The sequence below is a fragment of the Rhipicephalus sanguineus genome, chromosome 2 (assembly GCF_013339695.2).
Source record: "Rhipicephalus sanguineus isolate Rsan-2018 chromosome 2, BIME_Rsan_1.4, whole genome shotgun sequence".
Classification (NCBI taxonomy): Eukaryota; Metazoa; Arthropoda; class Arachnida; order Ixodida; family Ixodidae; genus Rhipicephalus; species Rhipicephalus sanguineus.
The window spans coordinates 204,591,753-204,611,671 of NC_051177.1; the positions used below are offsets into that span (position 1 = coordinate 204,591,753).

At 48.9% G+C, this 19,919-nt stretch overlaps 1 protein-coding gene across 2 annotated transcripts in view; it reads right to left on the minus strand.

The window, feature by feature from the left end:
• LOC119384011 (heat shock protein beta-6) overlaps positions 1-11,026 on the minus strand; it is a 91,729-nt gene extending 80,703 nt beyond the window's left edge. The window contains exon 1 of one of the 2 annotated variants that reach the window (XM_037652293.2): positions 10,829-11,026. The gene's annotated coding sequence lies outside the window, so the exon portion shown is untranslated. The remainder of the gene's footprint in view (positions 1-10,828) is intronic. The other variant, XM_037652295.2, reaches the window with a different exon arrangement.
• Positions 11,027-19,919: the final 8,893 nt, after the last annotated feature.

Genomic DNA, 19,919 nt, shown 5'->3' on the forward strand with positions numbered 1-19,919 from the left:
AAGTGGTCTCTGGGAAGAGCAGGCTTCCCTGCACGTCCCTGGGGGAGGCAGAGGCGACGCACACAATGGGTTGGTGGTAATCGTTGCCGCCAGCGGCACGCACAAGTTCGCTCGTCGCGGTGTAGGTGCTCGTGCTGTGGGAGCGCATTCCCCGACGCTCCCGATGATAGATAGACGCTCCAGCCGAGCGTGACGCGACTGCTGCAGGCGGCAGGGCAGCGAGGGCTCCGAAGAGGCCGACACGGCAGCAGCTGTGGCGATCTCGTCGAAAGGGCTCAAACGGAGGCTACCCGCAGTGAGTGCGGCTAGGCTGCGTGGCCTACACACCAAACAAGTGGAACGCCAACGCTCGAGAAATCACACGCCGACCGCACGTGTACACAACACTCTACGCATGATTATGATTAGAGGCGGTGCCCATTTGTGGCGTCGATGATATCGCCACTTTCACTCGTGCCCCTGTTACAATATTCTGCATGGTTCCTCGTGTCTCCTCTCATCTCTCTACGTCATAATCTCACCGTGGCCGCTTTTAAACACTCTGTTCCCGCTTCATTCACTCGAGAGCATAGGTCGGCAAACTCACTCATGAGTCGACTCACTCAGACTCGCTCAGGCTCATATCGAGACGTGAGTCTGAGTGAGAGAGAGATGTATATTACTTTATTTTTGTCCTTGCTGGAGTCAAGGGAGGCGGGGGCCGGGAGACTAAGCCCTACCGGAGCCCCTTTTCCGCAGGCGGCAGCCCGACCTTGGGTCTTGGCGGCGTCTTCGGCCAGCCGGACTGCCCAGAGTTGGTCATCCGGGCACGCGATGAGCAGCATAGCCTCCCACTGCTCGGGCGTGGTTACCTTAAATTTAGGGTTCTTGCTGTGTTTGATGGTGTGTGTCGCTGCGGGGCATGCCCAGATAATAGAGAGTTTTAGTGCCGGGGCCCCAAAGCGGCTTGGGTACGTAAGCCCTTGCGTTCCTTTGTATTCTCCGTGGATGCGGCTGGGAGTACAAAGGAACGCAAGAGCGTGCGTACGCGGGCCGCCTGGGGGTCCCCGGCACTAAAACTCTGTAATGTGGTCGAGGTTGGCGCGAGCCACCCTGCAAGCTTTGCATTGTGGTGTGTAAACGTCCGGGTATACGCGACTGTACAGCGTGGGTGTAGGGAATGTTCGTGTCTGTGTACTAATCGCCATGTTGCCGACTGGTGCTTTTTGAGTGAGTCCGGGTGAGTAAAGCTTCTGTGAGTCTGAGTCCGAATGAGTTCAGTTGAGAAAAATTATAGTGAATCTGAGTCCTAGTGAGTCCGGATGAACATTTTGGCGAGTCTGAGTCTGAGTGAGTCCTAAGGGCAAAATATATTGCACGAGTGAGTCTGAGCGAGCTCCCCATTTTTTGCCGATCTATAATGCTATCTACTCAACTTAAGCATTACTATCAGCCTTAAGTCAGCTCACGTTTATACTCACGTGTACTCGCACATACTTCAACGCGCTACCATTCACACGTCAGCTCAACATTGGTTGATCAGAGGCGTGATTTGCGGATGGAGAGGGGGAGGAGGCGCCTTGACCTTCCTCCGCAAACTTTTTCACGGGAAGTTATTGATAAAAATATCGCGTGTCAGTCATGTTTTTCAATAAAAAGGTCCTTATTGAATGACAAACTCTGATAACTCGCATATGAAGGTACGAGATGAGAAGGTGCTAGGTAGAGCACCGATTATGCGAGATATGGGTGTTAAAGAGCATTGACACTATGGTAGAAAAAGCTAATTATGGGCTAACGGACTCGAGTCGACTCTCTCAGACTCGGATCGATCCGTGAGTCCGAGTGAGTCCGGATGAGGAAAAGTTTGGCGAGTCTGAGTCCGAGTGAACCCTAAGGGCAAGACAGGTTTCATGAGTGAGTCTGAGTGAGTACCAAAATTTTTGCCGACCTATGCTCGTGAAATATGTTCAATCGTTATCCCGCCTCGAATGCAATGGCGGCCCATATCGTCAGCATCTATGGCAATCTCCACCACTCAGTCATCGAGAAGTCCTGCCGCGAAATATCGCTGCGTTCGAGATCGCCGCGTTTGAAAGACCCCGCCTTGTTTTCTTGGCCTCGCATGCAAGTAGTCAGGGTATCAGCGTGTTAATATCGACACATACAACATTATCGTATGCTTCGTAAGCGCCCCCTGCAACTTCCACTTGAGCGATAAACGCGGGTATACGTGGGAAGTGTTTCAAGACAGGGAGAGGGGACGACCACGTGTATTCGCACCTCACGAAGCCAGGCGCGTGTGAGTGGACAGCAGCACCTGAGTAACTCTCTCGACTGTGCACGAGCAGCTGTGGCCGCGCATAGATAAGCATCGCTCATCAAAACGAGCACGTCTGCATACCGCGGCACAAGAGCAGATCAGCGCGCGAGAAAGTCCCGAGATTCGCAACGACATTGTCTCGTTCTTTATTCTCTCTCGTTTTTGCCACTGCGCGACAAGGAGGTTTTCTTCGCCCGTACGCCATTTCTGTCGTGCCGCCGCAGTCATCGAGACTACAACCTCGCCGTGCATGAACGCGCTTTCTTCTCTGAAAAATTGCAAAAGAGAATGGTCTCGCGCTTATATATACCGTTTATTTCTTACCGAAATTTTCCATAAATATTACCATGTCAGATTGTACAAGAAAAGACAAAGTACCCTTCTCTAAATACGTCTCTAAAAATGGCGTAACAACTCGACCAACTTGGTGTGTTAACGCAGAGCTATGCTGATTTTTATTTAATAGAGGTCCGCGCACCGCCTCTACCATAGTTAATCCTACCGCACAGCGGCACACACACGCATGTTGCGCAGCCATCAGCCGCCGTCCGTTGGGCCGCACATATTGAGACGACGTCGCCGCGCAAATGCTTTCCGATATGGGCCACCGGCGCGTTCACATTATCGCGGCATTCAATACGTGAGAGCGCAGCATCGTTGGGCCACAATCACGCGACGAGTGAGCGACAGTTCGTTTCAACGACTCAGCCGATACGCGAAGCAACGCCAAGCGTACACGCACCAACTTTATACGCACATGAAAGGATGTTCTTTTGCGGCACCAACACCTGCGAGGCAGAAAATCGAGCGGCACATTTATTTAATACACCCGCAACGAGAAGCTGCGTGCTTTTAGAAAAAAGCAAAACAAAACGAAACGCGAAAAATGTGAGCGCCTCGCTGTGCCAAACCGAGCGGGCAGGGGCGTAGCCAGAAATTTTTTTCGGGGGGGGTTCAACCATACATTATGTATATTCGTGCGTGTGTTTGTACGTCTGCATGTATATATATGCAAGCAAAATTGAAAAATTTCGGGGGGGGTTCGAACCCCCCCAACCCCCCCCTTGGCTACGCCCCTGCGATCGGGCCCGTCCAAGTGGCCATTGCCAAGCAAATGCACGCGCGACCTGCCTTGGCGACAAAACATGTCCTCCCTCTCCGGCCAATGTGATCCACCAGAGTGTGTGAGTCAAGCCATATACAAGTGTTGGTTGTCATAATAGCGCGCCAGGGTTTCACTTCCTTCCGCTGAGAAATCTCGCACGTTTCCCCCGTTCTAGGAAGCACTGAAGGCCGGCAAGTTGCGATAACGGGTGACGATTAAGCGCTGATTAAGGCAAGAGTGAGATGTGACCGAAAATCGCCATTATAGTGCTAAACGGAAGGCAACGAGCAACGGCGCGCGCATCGTGACAGCGATGATCGAATAACTGTAGATTACAGTAAAAATAATAATAATAATAATAATAATAATAATAATAATAATAATAATAATAATAATAATAATAATAATAATAATAATAATAATAATAATAATACTTGTTGGGGTTTTACTACGTCCCAAAACCATCATATGGTTATGAGGGACGCCGTAGTGGAGGGCTCTGGAAATTTCGACCGCATACACGGGCCTCTAGCATTTTCGCCTCCATCAAAAATGCGACCGCCGCGGCCGAGATTCGAACCCGCGACCTTCGGGTCAGCGGTCGAGCACCATAACGATTATATCACTGCGGAGGGTTTAAGTAAAACATGCATAGTCAAATGCGCAAGTCGCGAGAAATCTCGTAACGAGATACACACATGTACAGTCCATTAAGCACAGTAGAGCACTGCACGGGCCCGGGCCGGCCCGCGGGCCGGGCCGGGCCGTCCGAAGCGTTTTCCGGCGGGCCCGGGCTGGGCTCGGGCTTGAAAGTGCGGGCCCGGGCCGGACCCGGGCTTGAAGCCGCGGGCCTGGGCCGGGCCCGGGCTTGAGGCTGCGGGCCGGGCCGGACTCGGACCCGCTCATTAAATGGTGTAAGTCGGGCCTTCGAGCACACGCGAACGTTAAGTATTGCATGGTCTAAGGTATACTGTGCCAAGCTGAAGTGACACGTGCAAGGAGATGGCTCTTAGTAAAGCTTAGCAATAAAAATAGAAAACGTTTGGTCTGCTGGACCAGACTTTGTCAAAGTAACAAGTACATCATGGTGGGTTTCCTTATAAACACGCCAGATCACGGTCCAGCAGACCAAACGTTTTCTATTTTTATTGCTAAGCTTTACTAAGAGCCAGCTCTTTGCACGTGTCACTTCAGCTTGGCACAGATACTTAACGTTCGCGCGTGTGCTCGATGGCCCGACTTACGCCTTTATATATATATATATATATATATATATATATATATATATATATATATATATATATATATATATATTCCTTGGTATTACGTGCCAAAACCACGATATGATTACGAGGCACGCCGTAGTGGCACCGGGTCAATTTCGACCACCTCGAGTTCTCTAACGTGCACCTCAAGATAAGTATATGCACGGGTGTTCTTGCATTTGGCCCCTATCAAATTGCGGCCGCCGTGGCCGCGGGAATCGCACCCGCGTCCTAGGACTTAACAGCGAAACAGCTTAACCGCTGAGCTACCACCGTGGGCAAAGCAACATTTCGATGCATGTACACACCTGATTTTCCGTCCGATCGCCCGCTACAAAGCGCACGGCATCATTAATAATAATCATCAACAACTAATATCCTCTAGCGGGCCCGGGTCGGGCCTGGTCATGAACAAGCGCGCCCTGGATTAGTTTAGTAATGAACGCCCGGGCCCGGGCCGGGCTCGGGATGGGTACGGTCAAGTACGCCCGGGCCCGGGCCGGGCTCGGGCTGGGTTCGGTCATGTACGCCCGGGCCCGGGCCGGGCCCGCGCTTGGAACCACGGGCTCGGGCTTCATAAAGTGGGCCCGGGACGGGCCCGGGCAGTAAAATCCGGCCCGTGCAGTGCTCTAAATCACAGTATGAATTATACAGTTATGAATCGCTTGAGCTTAATATTTGTCAAATGAACAGACAAATATACTTGCTTTGCTAGCTGAGCTATTCGTAACGGCGCATCTATAAGGCAATCTTATCGCAGTTTGACCGGCAACGCCTTCAGTTGTATTTCTTTACTCGGTAATGTCACAATTACGGTAGCTAACAAGTTATGCCACGGTTCAAGATATCCTCAAACGCCGAATTCAAAACCAATTAATGTCGGAAGTCAGATTCGACAACCAGTTGTGCGTAATTTTGCTGCTTTAAACAGAGTGATTTATGTCTTCCTTTTGGCAGCTATATACGTAACGAGAGAATTGAGAATGTGGAACCGGTTTTCAAGATTGCTCCAACACTTGAGATCGCGCTATGCTTTCCATAGTCCATCACTGGCGTAGAAAATTGTACGAGAGCGCATGGCTCTGGCTTCCATGTATTGTGGTGCCCCAGCTGTTTACGGCGAACCCCGAGTGAACTCAGTTTACGTAAATGTCTCTGGCTTAGAGGTTATGAAGTTTTAGATTGCTCAACCAATCGACATATAACCGAAACCGAAACGCAGCCAGCGCGCAAGGCCTCGACCCATGCAGAGTCAGCGCGCAGGCATGCAAGTGCAACGGGAAACACTGCCGTTATATGTTGGAAGAGGGCGTCTGGGATCCATCAATGTGTCCAGCCTTTTCGTTAAACGTGCGCAAACCGACGACTCACTCGCCTAGTTCGTTAACCGCACGGAACGCATTTCCGGCGCAGAGACATCGCGCCTGTTGCCTAGACGTCTTTTTCACGATGACGGATGCCAAGCGCATATAGGGAGCTTGCACGAACGGCGGCGACGCTATGCACTCTGGGTAGGCAGCCATTTTTTTGTCAGAGCCGACCGCGGAGTGCAGTGGCGCAGTCGTGTTTGCGAGCGTTGGCGTAGCTAGCAGGTGTGATCAAGAGCGAGCGCGACGCAAATTCAACTCCAAGAAGCGTCGTGCACGATGTCAGCTACACTGGAAGACTACACCCCAACGCTGTGCCGAAAAGACCGCGAGCGTTACGAAGAAAAGACGAGACTCTACGGGCTGCACCCATTCACGCTCCGTCGGACGACTGTGTAAGCGATGTGGACTTGTGGCCGCGCGTCGACATCGCCGATATTCACGAATTTCTCGTTTTGAGGACGAGTTTTATTACCGGGGAACAGCTGAAGTCGAGAAAGGCCCTCGAGGGCCACAGTTACGAGTGCTGGGAGCCGTGGGCGAAGAAAGTCGCCGCCGACACCGTGATCGTCGTCACTCAAGTAAGACGTGTTAATTATTTGACTTTTTCGTAGGTGCTAATGCTGTGATTCGACCAGTTCAATAAGCGTACCATTTTACACACATGTTTTGCTTCCTTGTTCTTGCCTCGATGCTCCTTGAGCTTTCTCATTTACGCCAAGTGTAGCGTAAATTTTACGGCACCTTCCCGTAAGCTCTTGGTGAGTAGGGGTTACTGCGGATCTGTCGTAAAGCCGACGCAAGTCAGCGCAGAGAAATAAACATCAGCACCTACGAAAAAGTCAAATAATTAACACGTCTTACTTGAGTGACGACGATCACGGTGTCGGCGGCGACTTTCTTCGCCCACGGCTCCCAGCGACTCGTAAAGTGGCCCTCGAGGGCCTTTCTCGACTTCAGCTGTTCCCCAGTAATAAACCTCGTCCTCAAAACGAGAAATTCGTGAACATCGGAGATGTCGACGCGCGGCCACAAGTTCACATCGCTTACACAGTCGTCCGACGGAGCGTGTAGAGTGCAGCCCGCAGCGTCTCGTCTTTTCTTCCTTCCGCTCGCGGTCTTTTTGGCTCAACGTTGCGGTGTAGTCTTCCAGTGTAGCTGGCATCGTGCACGACGCTCCTTGGAGTTGAATTAGCGTCGCGCTCGCTCTTGATCACACCTGCAAGCTACGCCAACGCTCGGAAACACGACTGCGCCACTGCACTCCGCGGTCGGCTCTGACAAAAAAATGGCTGCCTACCCAGAGTGCATAGCGTCGCCGCCGTTCGTGCAAGCTCCCTATACATTCACGGGACGAAGTCCTGGGCGCGAAGTTGTCGACCTGTCGTCGCAGTTTCACGCATCGTTGTCACTCGCAGTGGCACGGAGTATCGTCTCAGTTGCCAAGTTGAAATCACGTTCAACTGGCGCCGCGTTGTGTAACTACAAGATGACGACGAGGCGCCGAGAATAGGTCGGAAGAAGCACGCACGCTTTCCCACCGGTGCTGTAACTGTTTTACTCCTCGGAGTTCTGTGAAACTCGAATAACCTCCCGCTCGATCCACCCTCATTCCTTAGTCAAAGGGTGTCAGTTTGAACCCAGAGAGAAAGGCATACGGATTTCTTAGCGAGGAAGCATAACTTCGTCGTCCGTGGTGCGGGGTTTCCAACACGGGGTTTCGAACCTCCTCCCTCATCGTCCGGCAAAGTTCCGGTGGAGAGGCTGAAAACGTCACCGCTCACACACACGCTTGAATCGAGCATTCTCGAAAGTCGTGTTCCTCACTGGACTGATTCAAGGGACCGTGGGCGCTCCTGCGGCAGTAGCACGACTTGGCCGTTACGACATTGCGAGCTCACGTCATCTCTGGCACACGTCTGCCAAAACCACGTACTCAATGGAGCTGTGTGTGCTACATTGCGGTTCCTATAATACAAAAAAAAACGCTGAACAAGCAGGTACCCCTATGGCGCCTCCCTGCCGCCGACGCCCATGGTGCAGCCGTCCGCCTTGCGTCCTCCTGCCTCCCGACCCAAGGTGCAAGATATTTCCCGACGAAGTCTACCTTGGAGTTTATACTGTAGGAGTGCACAAAGTGGACCGTCCATCTCAGCACGTCGGCTCTCGAACTCCATCCAATCAACGCGCGCCGAAATGGACATGCACGAATCTAATGCTCTCTCTAGCTGTGCCACCACAGAGAGCATGCAGCCGCTACAGTGCGAGACGCGGTAAAGCATTGGGGCAGACGGTAAATGCACTCCTGTAGGCGTGAATAGTTTCATAAGCAAACGCACCTCACGAGTGGATTGTGCGGTACGAAAACACGTTTAATGCAGCAACTTGAACTTTCTTCTATCTGCAACAATTCGGAGTTTGCAGTTTTTGTCGTAACTACAGCTCGGTGAGGACAAGTAATACGCCTGAAATGAACGTCGCCGAAATCCCTTTGCGAAAAGCTCCGTTCAACTTTAGCAAGGGCTGACTTCTGGCCTTGTTGGTACGACATATCTGAAGTGTTTAGCTCAGACTTATGAAGAGGGGACAAGGAGGGAGAACACGCACACAGATTTGTTGGAAGTTAGCGCCTGTGCACGTGTTCTCCCTTCTTGTCCCGTCTTCGTAATTCTGCGCTAAACACTTCAGATATGTCCGTTCAACTCCCTTGGCACGAAAATGGGAAACTGTGTGACGTGGATATCGCTTACGTCGTCGATAGGTTACGTCGTGGCTAGAATAACTGCGAAGTATATCGACGTCGGGTGCGCACCTTCTCCGTGTTTCCATTCTGCAACAGTGAGCCTCCTTTTTCGTCGTCTTCATTTGCCCAAACAGAGAACACTCGCAAGGTACATTTAATCGAAGGGTAATAAAGGGAGACGCATCTCAAAAGGATCGTTCGAATGGAATGCTCACGTGTCACACCCGAATATTTCCCCCGTCCGTTCCCTCCAATTCAAAGCTTATATTTTATACGTCACTCACAGTTGGAACACATATATGCTCGGTTTGGGATTCGTCCAACTCTCCATTAATCAGCGCAACTGAATTCATACAAAACTGCCTTGCGCACGATACGTCCGTTCTATTAAATTACTTTTATCAACGAAAGCTAATTTACATCCGCCTCCGCTTGAACCGGTAATCTGCAAGGGTTTGGCCTAAGCCTCTCTCGCTAAATTGGCTAAGTCGCCCCTTTACAGATGGTGCTCCCCTAGCGGACAAATTTTCGTAACGCCTCCTTAACTTTAGTCACGTCTTTTATTATTTTTCGCCCGTAACAATCTGCGATTGGAACCACCCTGCCACCTCCGTGCTCGCCGCCGAATATTCTGCCGCCTTTAAAGAACGCAGTGAACGTTATGTTAAAGCACTTCTCTGAAGTGCCCTGGGCACCCTACAATATAGAAACGAACAATGTTACGGCCACTAATTCTTCCAAAGGATCGCGCAACACATGCTATGCGTTCGCTTATATGCATGCACTACACGTCGCAAACGAATGTAAAATGAGTGCAGAAGCCAGGGTGCGCGGAAATGCGAATACGCCGGTTATGCAGCTTATGTTCAGAGATCAGGAATTGATACAATATCGATAGCGTTCACGACAACCATTAGAGAAGGAGGTGTTCTGCTGGGACAGATAATTGAGATATTGTATAACCATGGCAAGGTGTATGCCTCACAACTTTGCAGGGAAAAGGCGGAAGTTAGTCGGTCTCTTCCATTCGTTCGCCAGTGCACGCCATGCCCGGCAGAAGCTCGCAGCTCGAAGGAAGGGCTCGAGTTCCATCAGAGGAGGGTAAAGGAATTTCAACTCCGTCGCTAAGTGCATTTGCACTTTCCGAGTCGGGAGGTTTATTTACGTGTAGAGAGAACTGCGAAGAGCAGATGAGACAAAACAAAAACTCACGGTCATCAGCCGTACCCGAATACCGCCTGGAGGGCACTTACTAAAGATATCCGTTCATCCGTGCTTCACTTATCTATGCTTCTCCAGGAATGTCACCCTCGCGGGAAAAGCAAAAGCAAATCGGCGGATAGGCACTGCGGCACGCGCCAAATGTGCGCTAAACTTAACCGCACTGCGCTGTTTGTTGCAGCTGCAGTTTACAAAAACAAGCGGCGGCCGAATCAAGTCACAAAGGACGCGATCAATCAATTCTCAAGCGGCTCGCCGCGACCACAATCCTTACGACGAGACGCATGCTCGCATATGCCGGTAGGTCACCAGCTGTCAAAAGTACAGAGTTTAGAGTCTTCGTCGCTGTCTTCGCGGCGACCGCTTTATTTCGCCGGAGTCCAGTTTACGGTGAACGTCGGACACGTGAAACACGACTTCACAGCGACACACGGAGATGAGACGCTAGCATGAGGCCGGATCCGGCTGCCTATCCCCGCCCGAACGAGTCCTCCCAGCCGAGAATAAACTCCCGATCAAAATGAGCCTGCACGCTTGACCCCAATCCGGACCGCTACGCAGACAAAACAGCGGCTGATGGGGAGAGCGGCATTACAATGGCATCTACACAGGGCGCATCCCACATCGTAGTCGTAGAGGACTCGCAACACTACTACCCGGATGACAGCCACGTAAAGAGGTGAAGTCGCGTTTTCCGCGTCAAACTAGCTCTTCGTGAAACGTTTGAGAACACGAAAAATGCTCGGAGAGGGAAAGAAACAAGTGCCCGGCGCACATTTGCGAGTTGGTGCGCGACGACGCTTCGGCAAAAGGCTGTCGACTCACTTGGCAGCTTCTTGTCTTCTTCGCCGACGACGTCTGTCGCTGCTGACCGCGATGATTCGCTATCCGTCGTCGATTGGGCGGCACGGTGGCGAGGCCGGCTGCTTTTAATGCTTGCAAGGAGAAGCTTCCCGAACACGTCTACGCACCGTTCCAAAAGCAGCGACACGCCTGACTCATTGAAGGAACGCGAGGGCAAAACTCATTCCCCTCAACACCCGCCGCGCATGCGCGCTGTTTCGCCGGGCGCCCGCTGGTCGCGCAGGCGGTTGCCATGGCGACACCCAGTGTTTACCTTCGCCGGCCGGCTTTTCCTGCCGCCTCGGTGGAAAAGTGGTCGCACAAAGAACTGTATCGCGGTGCAAACGTGCAAGGTCGTTGTATATTGGCTAGCGTGTCACTACAGAATGCTGGACGAGATGCGACATAAAAGAAGGGTTCGGTGATTACGGAGCCAGGGTCGTCGTTTGCTCAGACAACGCGGCACCGCGCAGTGTGCGTAAAAGAGAAGAACAGCGCTCCTCCGGAACCGAAACAAGATTGCGCGTTTCTGCGCTCACTCACCGCGTCTTGCACATCGCGCAGTTAAAAGATGCATAAATAGTCCTAACTACGTTGGCGAGACCCAAACGTGTGCCAAAGCTTAAAAAAAACGCCAGGCCTGCGCGGAAAGCACAGCACAGTCACATCGAAAGCTGGATGAGCGGCATTTCCAGATACTTGTTATAAACTTTGTTGTAGCTACTAATACAAGCACACTAGCAACGTACCCACTACGCCACAAATCATAATTTTCGTGAAGTTGGGAAGCACCCACCACGACATTACTCGTCATTCTGCGGAGAAGCGAGGTACCATCTGTAAGGCATTATGTGCACTTTGTTGATGCGACGGCTGATGACGATGAAGAATTATGGCTGAGCCCTTTGTAATTGGTTGTGAGCTTTAAACGACCCCTAGTTACGTAATTCGCATTGTGTGACGCCCGGTCGTTATTTAACTCTCCCACCACGCTTTATAACATACGTTAACGTGAGAAAGAAAGAGAGAGAGAGGGAAATAACCTTATTTATACCCTGAGGAAATGGATCGTAGGAGCTTTATGGGCTTCCTTGGCAACCAATACAAGTGCACTTGCAAGGAACGCACTACGCTCTAAATCACTGTAATTTTACTGAGCCCCGAGGAAATGGATCATGCGCTTATGGGCTTCCTTGGCAACCAATACAAGTGCACTTGCGAGGAACCCACTACGCTATAAATCATCATAATTTTTGTGAAGGAGGGAAGCAGCCACTATGCAAGTTTTCGTCATTCTGCGGAGAACCGTGATACTCGCTAAACACCTGTAAGGCATTATGTGCACTTTGTTGATGCTGTGGCTGATGACGATGAAGAATTGTGGCAGAGTGCTTTGTAATGGGTTGGAAGCATTCAACAATCCACTCGTTGCGCAATTCGCATTGTGTGACGCCTGGTTGTTATTTAAAGGGACACTGAAAGCAAATATTAAGTCAACGTTGATTGTTGAAATCAGCTGTCCAGAAACGTCGTAGAGCTACTTTGGTGCCAAGGAAGTGCTTATTTTAGATGCGAAGTATCTTAAGGCCGAGCTCAATCCGGTGGTGTGCGGCGTGACCACCCTTACTGCGCATGCGCATACCCTCTCCACACACCTCCTCTCCACTTCCCCTCTCCCCTCCCTCTCCACTTTCCCTCTCCCCTGCCCCTTTCCACTCTTCCTCTGAAACGCGGGCTAGACATGCCGAAATTCTCTCCTGCGCAACGCCGCGATGAGCTCGAGCGCATGCGCGTCCCCTCCCCTTCTCTCTCCTCTCCTACGCTGCCCCCCTCCCGCCCGCCTGTCGACCGCGTTCCCCGCTCGCCCTGTGAGAATTAACGGCCAGGCTAGATGGAAGATACGACGCGCGTAGCGTCCCTCTTCGCGTTCCACGACGCGAGGTCGGTAGCATGCCCAACGAACGCCAACGGAACGCGATCGTGCAAGTGATCCGGCTTCGCATCACCTCATGGTCCCCTTTAGCGGGAGATGGTGTAATTTTTTAAATAAAATCACGTTTTAGTGGTCCGCACCGCGTTAGCGCACTTCAAATCACCCGCCTGAAAGCGGTCTTTCTCACGTCACTGTTGCATGCACAACGTTGCCCGCCTTTACTGCGCGGCGGCGTGCACTGGCGGCGTGCACCATTCGGGCATCCGGCAACATCACATGCATGCGGCATTTTGTCGAACTTTCTGTCAGAGCGACTTTCACGAGCGCGCAAAACACAGGCGGCAGTACGCGATACCGAAACTACCACTGAGACGCGACCGCGTGAGCGAAGCAGGGCGACGGGCGAAGCGCAGTTCGGCGAAAACGGAACCTTTGAACCACGCGCGCCGTTCCCCATGGCAACGCCAAAGAGGTTCTTTTTTCCTTGAATCAAACAGAAACGAACAAGCAGCATTTTATTACGTGTCTTGATGAACGGAAGGTTCTTTTTTTTTTATTGCAGCTAGTTCCATTACTAGTGATTAATTGCATTCAGACTCTCCCACGTCCTCGAGATCACTTCCAAAATGTCCCGCTAGTAGTGCTCATCGTGTGATACATTTAGCTTAATTTCTCGGTAAGTAGGGCACTGCTGTTGATAATATTGCCGTTTTAGACGTTGTCGTACATTGAGCTTTCACTCTGACATAAATTGTTATTTACCTTTAGTGTCCCTTTAATAGCGAGGGTCTCGTTCTGGCAGACTTGATGCCTTCAGGTAGTATGCGAGCAGTGCTGGGCAGTATCGAAGATACATGTATCTTAGATACTATCTTAGATACTCTTTGGGTATCTTGTATCTGTATCGCGATACGTCCCGCAAAACGAGTATCTGTATCTGTATTTCCGATACATTCAGCAATGTATCTTGTATCTTAAGATACAAGATACTACTATAAAAGCAACACCGTGCGAAACAATAAACGTCGACCGGAATTCCAGTTCTCAAGCTGATATTGTTGCCACTAAGCCACCTGAATAAAACTAACGACAGTTACATTCTTGTATATTTCCGCCAGAGCGCTCCAGCGAGCACAGGTGATGAGGTTTAGGCGTCCCTATTGGTGGAGCAGAGCCACGTGATGGCGCTCGAGCCACCTCGACAAAAACAAGCGTGCGAACTTCTACGCTCAGCCTACCTTTTTTTTCCTAGATGTTTTCTTTCTTTTTAGTTGTGTGGATGTCATGACACTTGTTCATAATCACTGCACTCTGCTGCGTACTCCAATGCGTGCGGCGTCTTTCGCACAAATTCTGATGCCGCTATACTGTCGCTATCGAAGTTTGTCTTGCGTGGTGCTTAGTTTCAAAGTCTCAAGAATACAAAAATGGGGCTGGTTTGCGTCTTTGTTCTTCCTATTAAATTGTCAGAGAAGTTCTTTTAATGATAATTTCATTGTTAGCACAAGTGCTTTCTTTGCTGTCCTCCGTTTGCATCCCATACATTACCTAGTCCTCTGCATAGTTTTAACAGCGAAGCTGTTTACCAAATTGTTCCTGCTCCGACGAACCAAAAGAATATCATCATCATAAACGGGTATATGCCACAGAAATTGGGCAAATTCCCCTACTCTCCACTGGTCCCCTAAAAATGAAGAAGGCAAGAGGTAGCCCAACAACAAATGGCTGCGAAGCGACGGCGGCGAGCCGAAGATCCCGAGTACGTACAACGAGAGTACTAGGTAACAGGAAGGGCAACGGCGGCTTCGAGAAGACCCTGAAGCGATGGAAGGCCGACGCCAACGACGATGGAAGCTTGCGCCCGATGCTGTCTGCTAGTCTACTCGAAAGACGAAGACTGGTCCTAGCCATAGGCTGATCGCCGTAACAGCAAAGTTCATCCCCGCTACAGCCAAGTTCAAGCAGCAGTTCAAGTCAAGTTAGAGCAAAGCTTCAGCAACGTTACAGCCAAGTTCAAGCCAAGTTCAACCTCGCTAAAGCCAAGTTCAAGTTCAAGCCTCGCTACAGCCAAGTTCAAGCTCGCTACTGCCAAGTTCTGCCTATAGATACAGAATAAATATGCATGCGACCGATCAGCTTCGCTGTGTATCGAGCTTTGCACCGCTTAGTGCAAGCTATGAGCCATCTTTTTCTCCCGTCTGCTTATTATTATATGTCTTTTGTAAAAAAACGTTCCCTGCTTTATTCTTAATTTTTAACTGTCTGCGAACGTAGTTTTATTTCATATTTCGCGGGCTTTCTTTAAAAGCCCGAAAATATTCACCACGCAGCATGTGCGCTGTCAAAAAAAGAAAAAAAATGGATCGGTCGTTTTTAAATGCGCTCTACGATGTGTCGAAGCGCAGTTGGCCCTAAAGTGGATATTAAAAATGTCGCATAATTGGCCTTATTTAATTAACGAGTTAAGCTTACTACATAACAGGCCACAACGAGCACCACATGACGGTACACCAAATAACTTTGGTTTCATTCAGCGGCAGTTAACCACTTGTTTTCTGTTTCATATTTGGTTCAACTTACGTGAAACACCCTGTATACTTATTCACTTTGATTGTTTAGTATGGAACCACCTTGCTCTTTGACTTAAATATATTGATTTTCCTTTGTTTAGGTCACCTTAAAGTATCTGCAGGTAAGCAGAGCGAGAAGTGGCAGTAGTGGGAATAGCAGTGATAACCTGTGGCGCTTTGTGCCTCTAGAACACGTCTGAGGCGTTTTCTGACGGCTCAGGTTCTCTCGAAGAAGAAATGGTAAAAGATTGCACGTTAGTGAATATGTTCCCAGGGAACGCTTTACGGCAGCAGATAAGTAAAATATGAAAAATCACTGCAGTTTTATGTCCTCAATCAAATGTGCGATTATATAGCTCATCGTCTTCACACGATGCGTCACAAAAAATATCGCTACCAGCGTTGTTGCTGCCATAAGTTACATAAGTTACCATAAGTTACAGAAGTGTGAAGCGAAAACCACTAATAGCGCAGCGGTTAAAGAGCTGTCATGTTAAGCAGCCAAACAAATCCCAAGAAGTTGTTAAAGAATGAAACTAATATACCTTGAGCAAGAAAGTTAGTATCTTGTGATACAAACAGATATTTTATTAAAATTAAGCAAAGTTGGTCGCAGTTAACAAATTTTCAAGTAAACACATTTCTACATAGGCCTTTGCTGCTTCATTATATAGATCTATAATACCAAATTTGCAAATGTATCGAAGTATCTTAAGATACAATTGGGAAGTATCGTATTGGATACAATTATTATGGAAGTATCTTGTATCTGTATCTCCAATACTTCTTGCCCGAGTATCTTGTATCGTATCGCGATACAATTTCAAAGTATCTTTGCCCAGCCCTGTATGCGAGGGATTATTGGCCAGCTGCCAGCTCGTAAAAAGATCACGTGCTGTGTGACGCCAACAGGCAGAAAAAGTGTTCCACACTCGCCGCCATGGCTGCGATCGGCGCTGACTAACGCTCCTATAGGTTTAAATGAACATAAATTGTTAGTTGCCTTTAGTGTCCTTTTAACTCTTCTACCACGCTACATTACATATGTTAATGTAGTTTCTTCCCGACATGAAACCTGTATAGGGTGTCTGCAAACGCGGTATGGCTCTGAGGTAGAATACTGGGCTTTCACGCCGAGGGCCCAGGTTCGAACCTCGTTCCATCCTGGAAATTCTTTTCTTACTTCGTTTTTTTTTTCCTTATTTCGTGCGATAGCGGTTACGGACACCGGCGGCGGCGGTGTACAACTACGGCGACAAAAACGGCCCTTATTGTGATCTCATGACAGCTTTCGCTCTAAAAACTACGTCAAACGGTTGTTTCAGTATATACTTTCCTTGAATGTTTCCCGCAACCTCAGCGCTGCCGCTGGTCCTTTAACTTTCTTTTTACCTCTATCGTTCATTCTCTTTCACTGCTAGTTATGCCTGGATGTACTGGTAACAGACCAGTGGCAAAAATTTTCACGCGGTGACGTAAAAAGAGGTAAAATCGGCTCGATAGTGCAACGATCAAAATACGACTTTGTGGCTCGCTGACACCTTGTTTGTCGGTTCCCGTCCAAAGCGCCCGCATTTCGATAAACGCAAAATGCAGAAACGTAACTTTGCATCTTGCTGTTTATACACGTTACGGAACCGCAAGTGGTCAAAATCAGTCGCAAGTTCCGCTCTATGGCCTCACATAATCAAATCGCGATTTCGTCAAAGAAAATTTCAACCTTCGTTGTTTAAAAATCAGAGGCATTAGGGACGAATAAGTGCGTACTTGCAAATTGCCAGTGCATTAAGTTTATTAAAGAAAATTTTGATTTAATGATCAGTCTGCTTCAGAACATTCTTCAGGGAAGAGCGTTTTTATTCAAACTTTGAGTGAAATATTCATAATGAATATTGTTTCACTGAACTTTTGAGACGTTATCACTTCCCTACTTCTTTGATGTCACGTATCGGTCAATAAATCGATTGGCAACAGCTCCTTATGCGTTGCACAGCTCTTGTACGCTGTTGTACACGGCACAAATTTGATGATTGGTTTCGACGACTGGAGACATCTGGAGGTCGACAATTCTGAAACGAGCGGATGACTAACGTTATTTATTTATTTATTTATTTATTTATTTATTTATTTATTTATTTATTTGATTGTTTGATTATTTCATTTCGCTTACATCCTAAGCAATGTAGTTTTCTTTCGCTACATTAGGGAAAACAAAACAGCTGCAAGCGCATTTTCCAAGTTCCGTCAACAGCGCAGGTCCCCGAAGACTCACAAGTAACATACTATAATATTTTTCATAAAGATTTCATTACTGGTAGGCACGTTTAACTTTCATCAATGATTCTTTAAATCTTTGACTGAGACGTAGACTTCCATTAAACCGAGGTTCTTGTGTGGGCGACCAATAGATGAACTGGGCGCAGGTTCCGATGCGCAAGATGACCGCCACGGACAACCTACGAAGGGAGGCCATCTCGTAATGGCCAAAAAAGGAGCGACGGTCCCCTTCGTGAGCCGGTTGCCGGCGCCCCACTCGAAGTGGCCGAGAGAAGACTTCCGCCACCAAGGTTTCGCCCCGCCCACGCACCAACAAGATCGACGACGTCAGTGTGACGTCACGCGATCCGAGACGCGCTGGGACGCCCGCGTATTCCGCACGAGTGGGCCGACGCCTACGGTCTCGGCGCCGCGCGAACGGCGGGGAACGATCTAGAACATGCGAGACACTTCCCTGGCAGGCATCCACCGTGGTTGCCTCGATTTGTTTTGAACGAGCAAGAATAAGGTTGGCACCGCGCTCGGCGCCGTCGCATTAAGCGGCAAATTGGCCAACACTGCAGATCAAGAGTGAGCTGTTCTCTCTTTTCGAAATTGAAACAGTCGTTTGCAAGCATGAAAGAGAAAGGCCGCCGTTAATTCCTTGTCAACAGGATTCTGTCGCCAGGATTTTTTTACTGGGGGGGGGGGGGGGCAGCGAAAAGCGAGTTCCTTCGGGGGGACAGGAAAGTGGGAAGTCATGCGTGGTGTTTTCACTATGTTTTACTCCCTTCCTCTTTCCTCTCCTGTTTTATAAACGCCTCACTTATTAGATTGGAATGTCCGAGATATAACTCTTGTTAGATGTCACATACGCTTCCTTCAGTCGCTCAAGGCTCCAATAAACATACACGGTGTTCCGCTTAGGTAAGTGCAACGTAATAGATATCGAGGCCGCGCATGATCAACCAATCATTGCTCAGCCCCAACGCTACTGTCCATTGCAATTTCTCCGATCAGTCATCGAGACAGCGGCTGCCTCGATAAGTTACATGTAAGCTTACATCATCTGATGACTTGAGGAGTTGACTTATATCGAGATAAAATATTATCTGCAAGATTTTATCTCGATCTAAGTCAACTCTTACTCGATAAATCATCGAGGCACCTGCCAAATTACGTACGGGTTAGAATTGCATCAGCTGCCGGTCAGTGTAGCCTTGTGTGAGAAACAGCTGAGCTTCCTTGATAATAAGCCAGGGCGATAGCGACTTGAGAAGAAGCTGTGCGCAGTTACGATAACTTTTTTTGTGAAGTGTTCAGTATAAATAGCTGTGCACGAGCGAGACAACCATTTTGTTGAAAGTCAGCGCTGCGTTTGTCTTCTGTGTGCCTGTTAGCCGTTGGTACCTGCGCTGTTCCCCTTCTCTGTGCTTTGCGTCAGCTACCAATCAAAGGATGTGAAAAGCAAAAGCTAGCATTTATTTATGTACATTCACTACAATTTTCGAGAACACAATAGGATACAATTGCTCGGTGGCTGAAATGTTAACAATTTGACTGGGCTGAAGGCCCAGGTTCTAAACACGTCAGTGTAAATAAGATATTCGAGCAACGCAGTAAGATAAAAATTAATATTTAGCATGTTTACACAGCAGTGCTTCTGCTAATATAATGAAAATTTATATATTGCATCGAACAGCGCATACACAAAAAGCAGTACCAAATAAAGAAAATAAAGCAGGTAACCAGCAGCAATAAATTAACACCAGTTAACTTTATATCACAATATAGGTTAGGAGAAAAAGTAATCTCACAGCATCAGAGATAACTAACACCACTAAGTAAGGTTCATATCAATTCCAAGTTTCCTAAATACGCGCTAGATTACAAAAAAAGTTAAAACACCCTTCTTGCGCCGCTTGGTCGTGCAAGAAGCGTTGGAAATGGGAAAAGAATAACAAAAAGCTATGTATCAAAAGAATAACAAAAATTAAGAGAGGATAGATTTGTAAAACTAGATCACGCATAGGCATGTCAGTCATTTCACATCTGACTATACAGTACACCAGCTTTCGCAGACGCAAATGTCAGCTCTCCGACTATACACTGTTCATCAGACAAGCCATGCCATCGGCGCGGCCTCGGACAGCACCCTTTGCAGTTTGTTTCAAAGCGAGGACAAAGACCGATAAATTCCACGAAGGTTTCGTCGCTACCACAGGTACCAATGCCTGCGCTGTGACAGCACACCACAAACCACGGCGGGGATTATTCGATGGTGAAGCAGGTGTTCTGATACCGGTATAGGTTT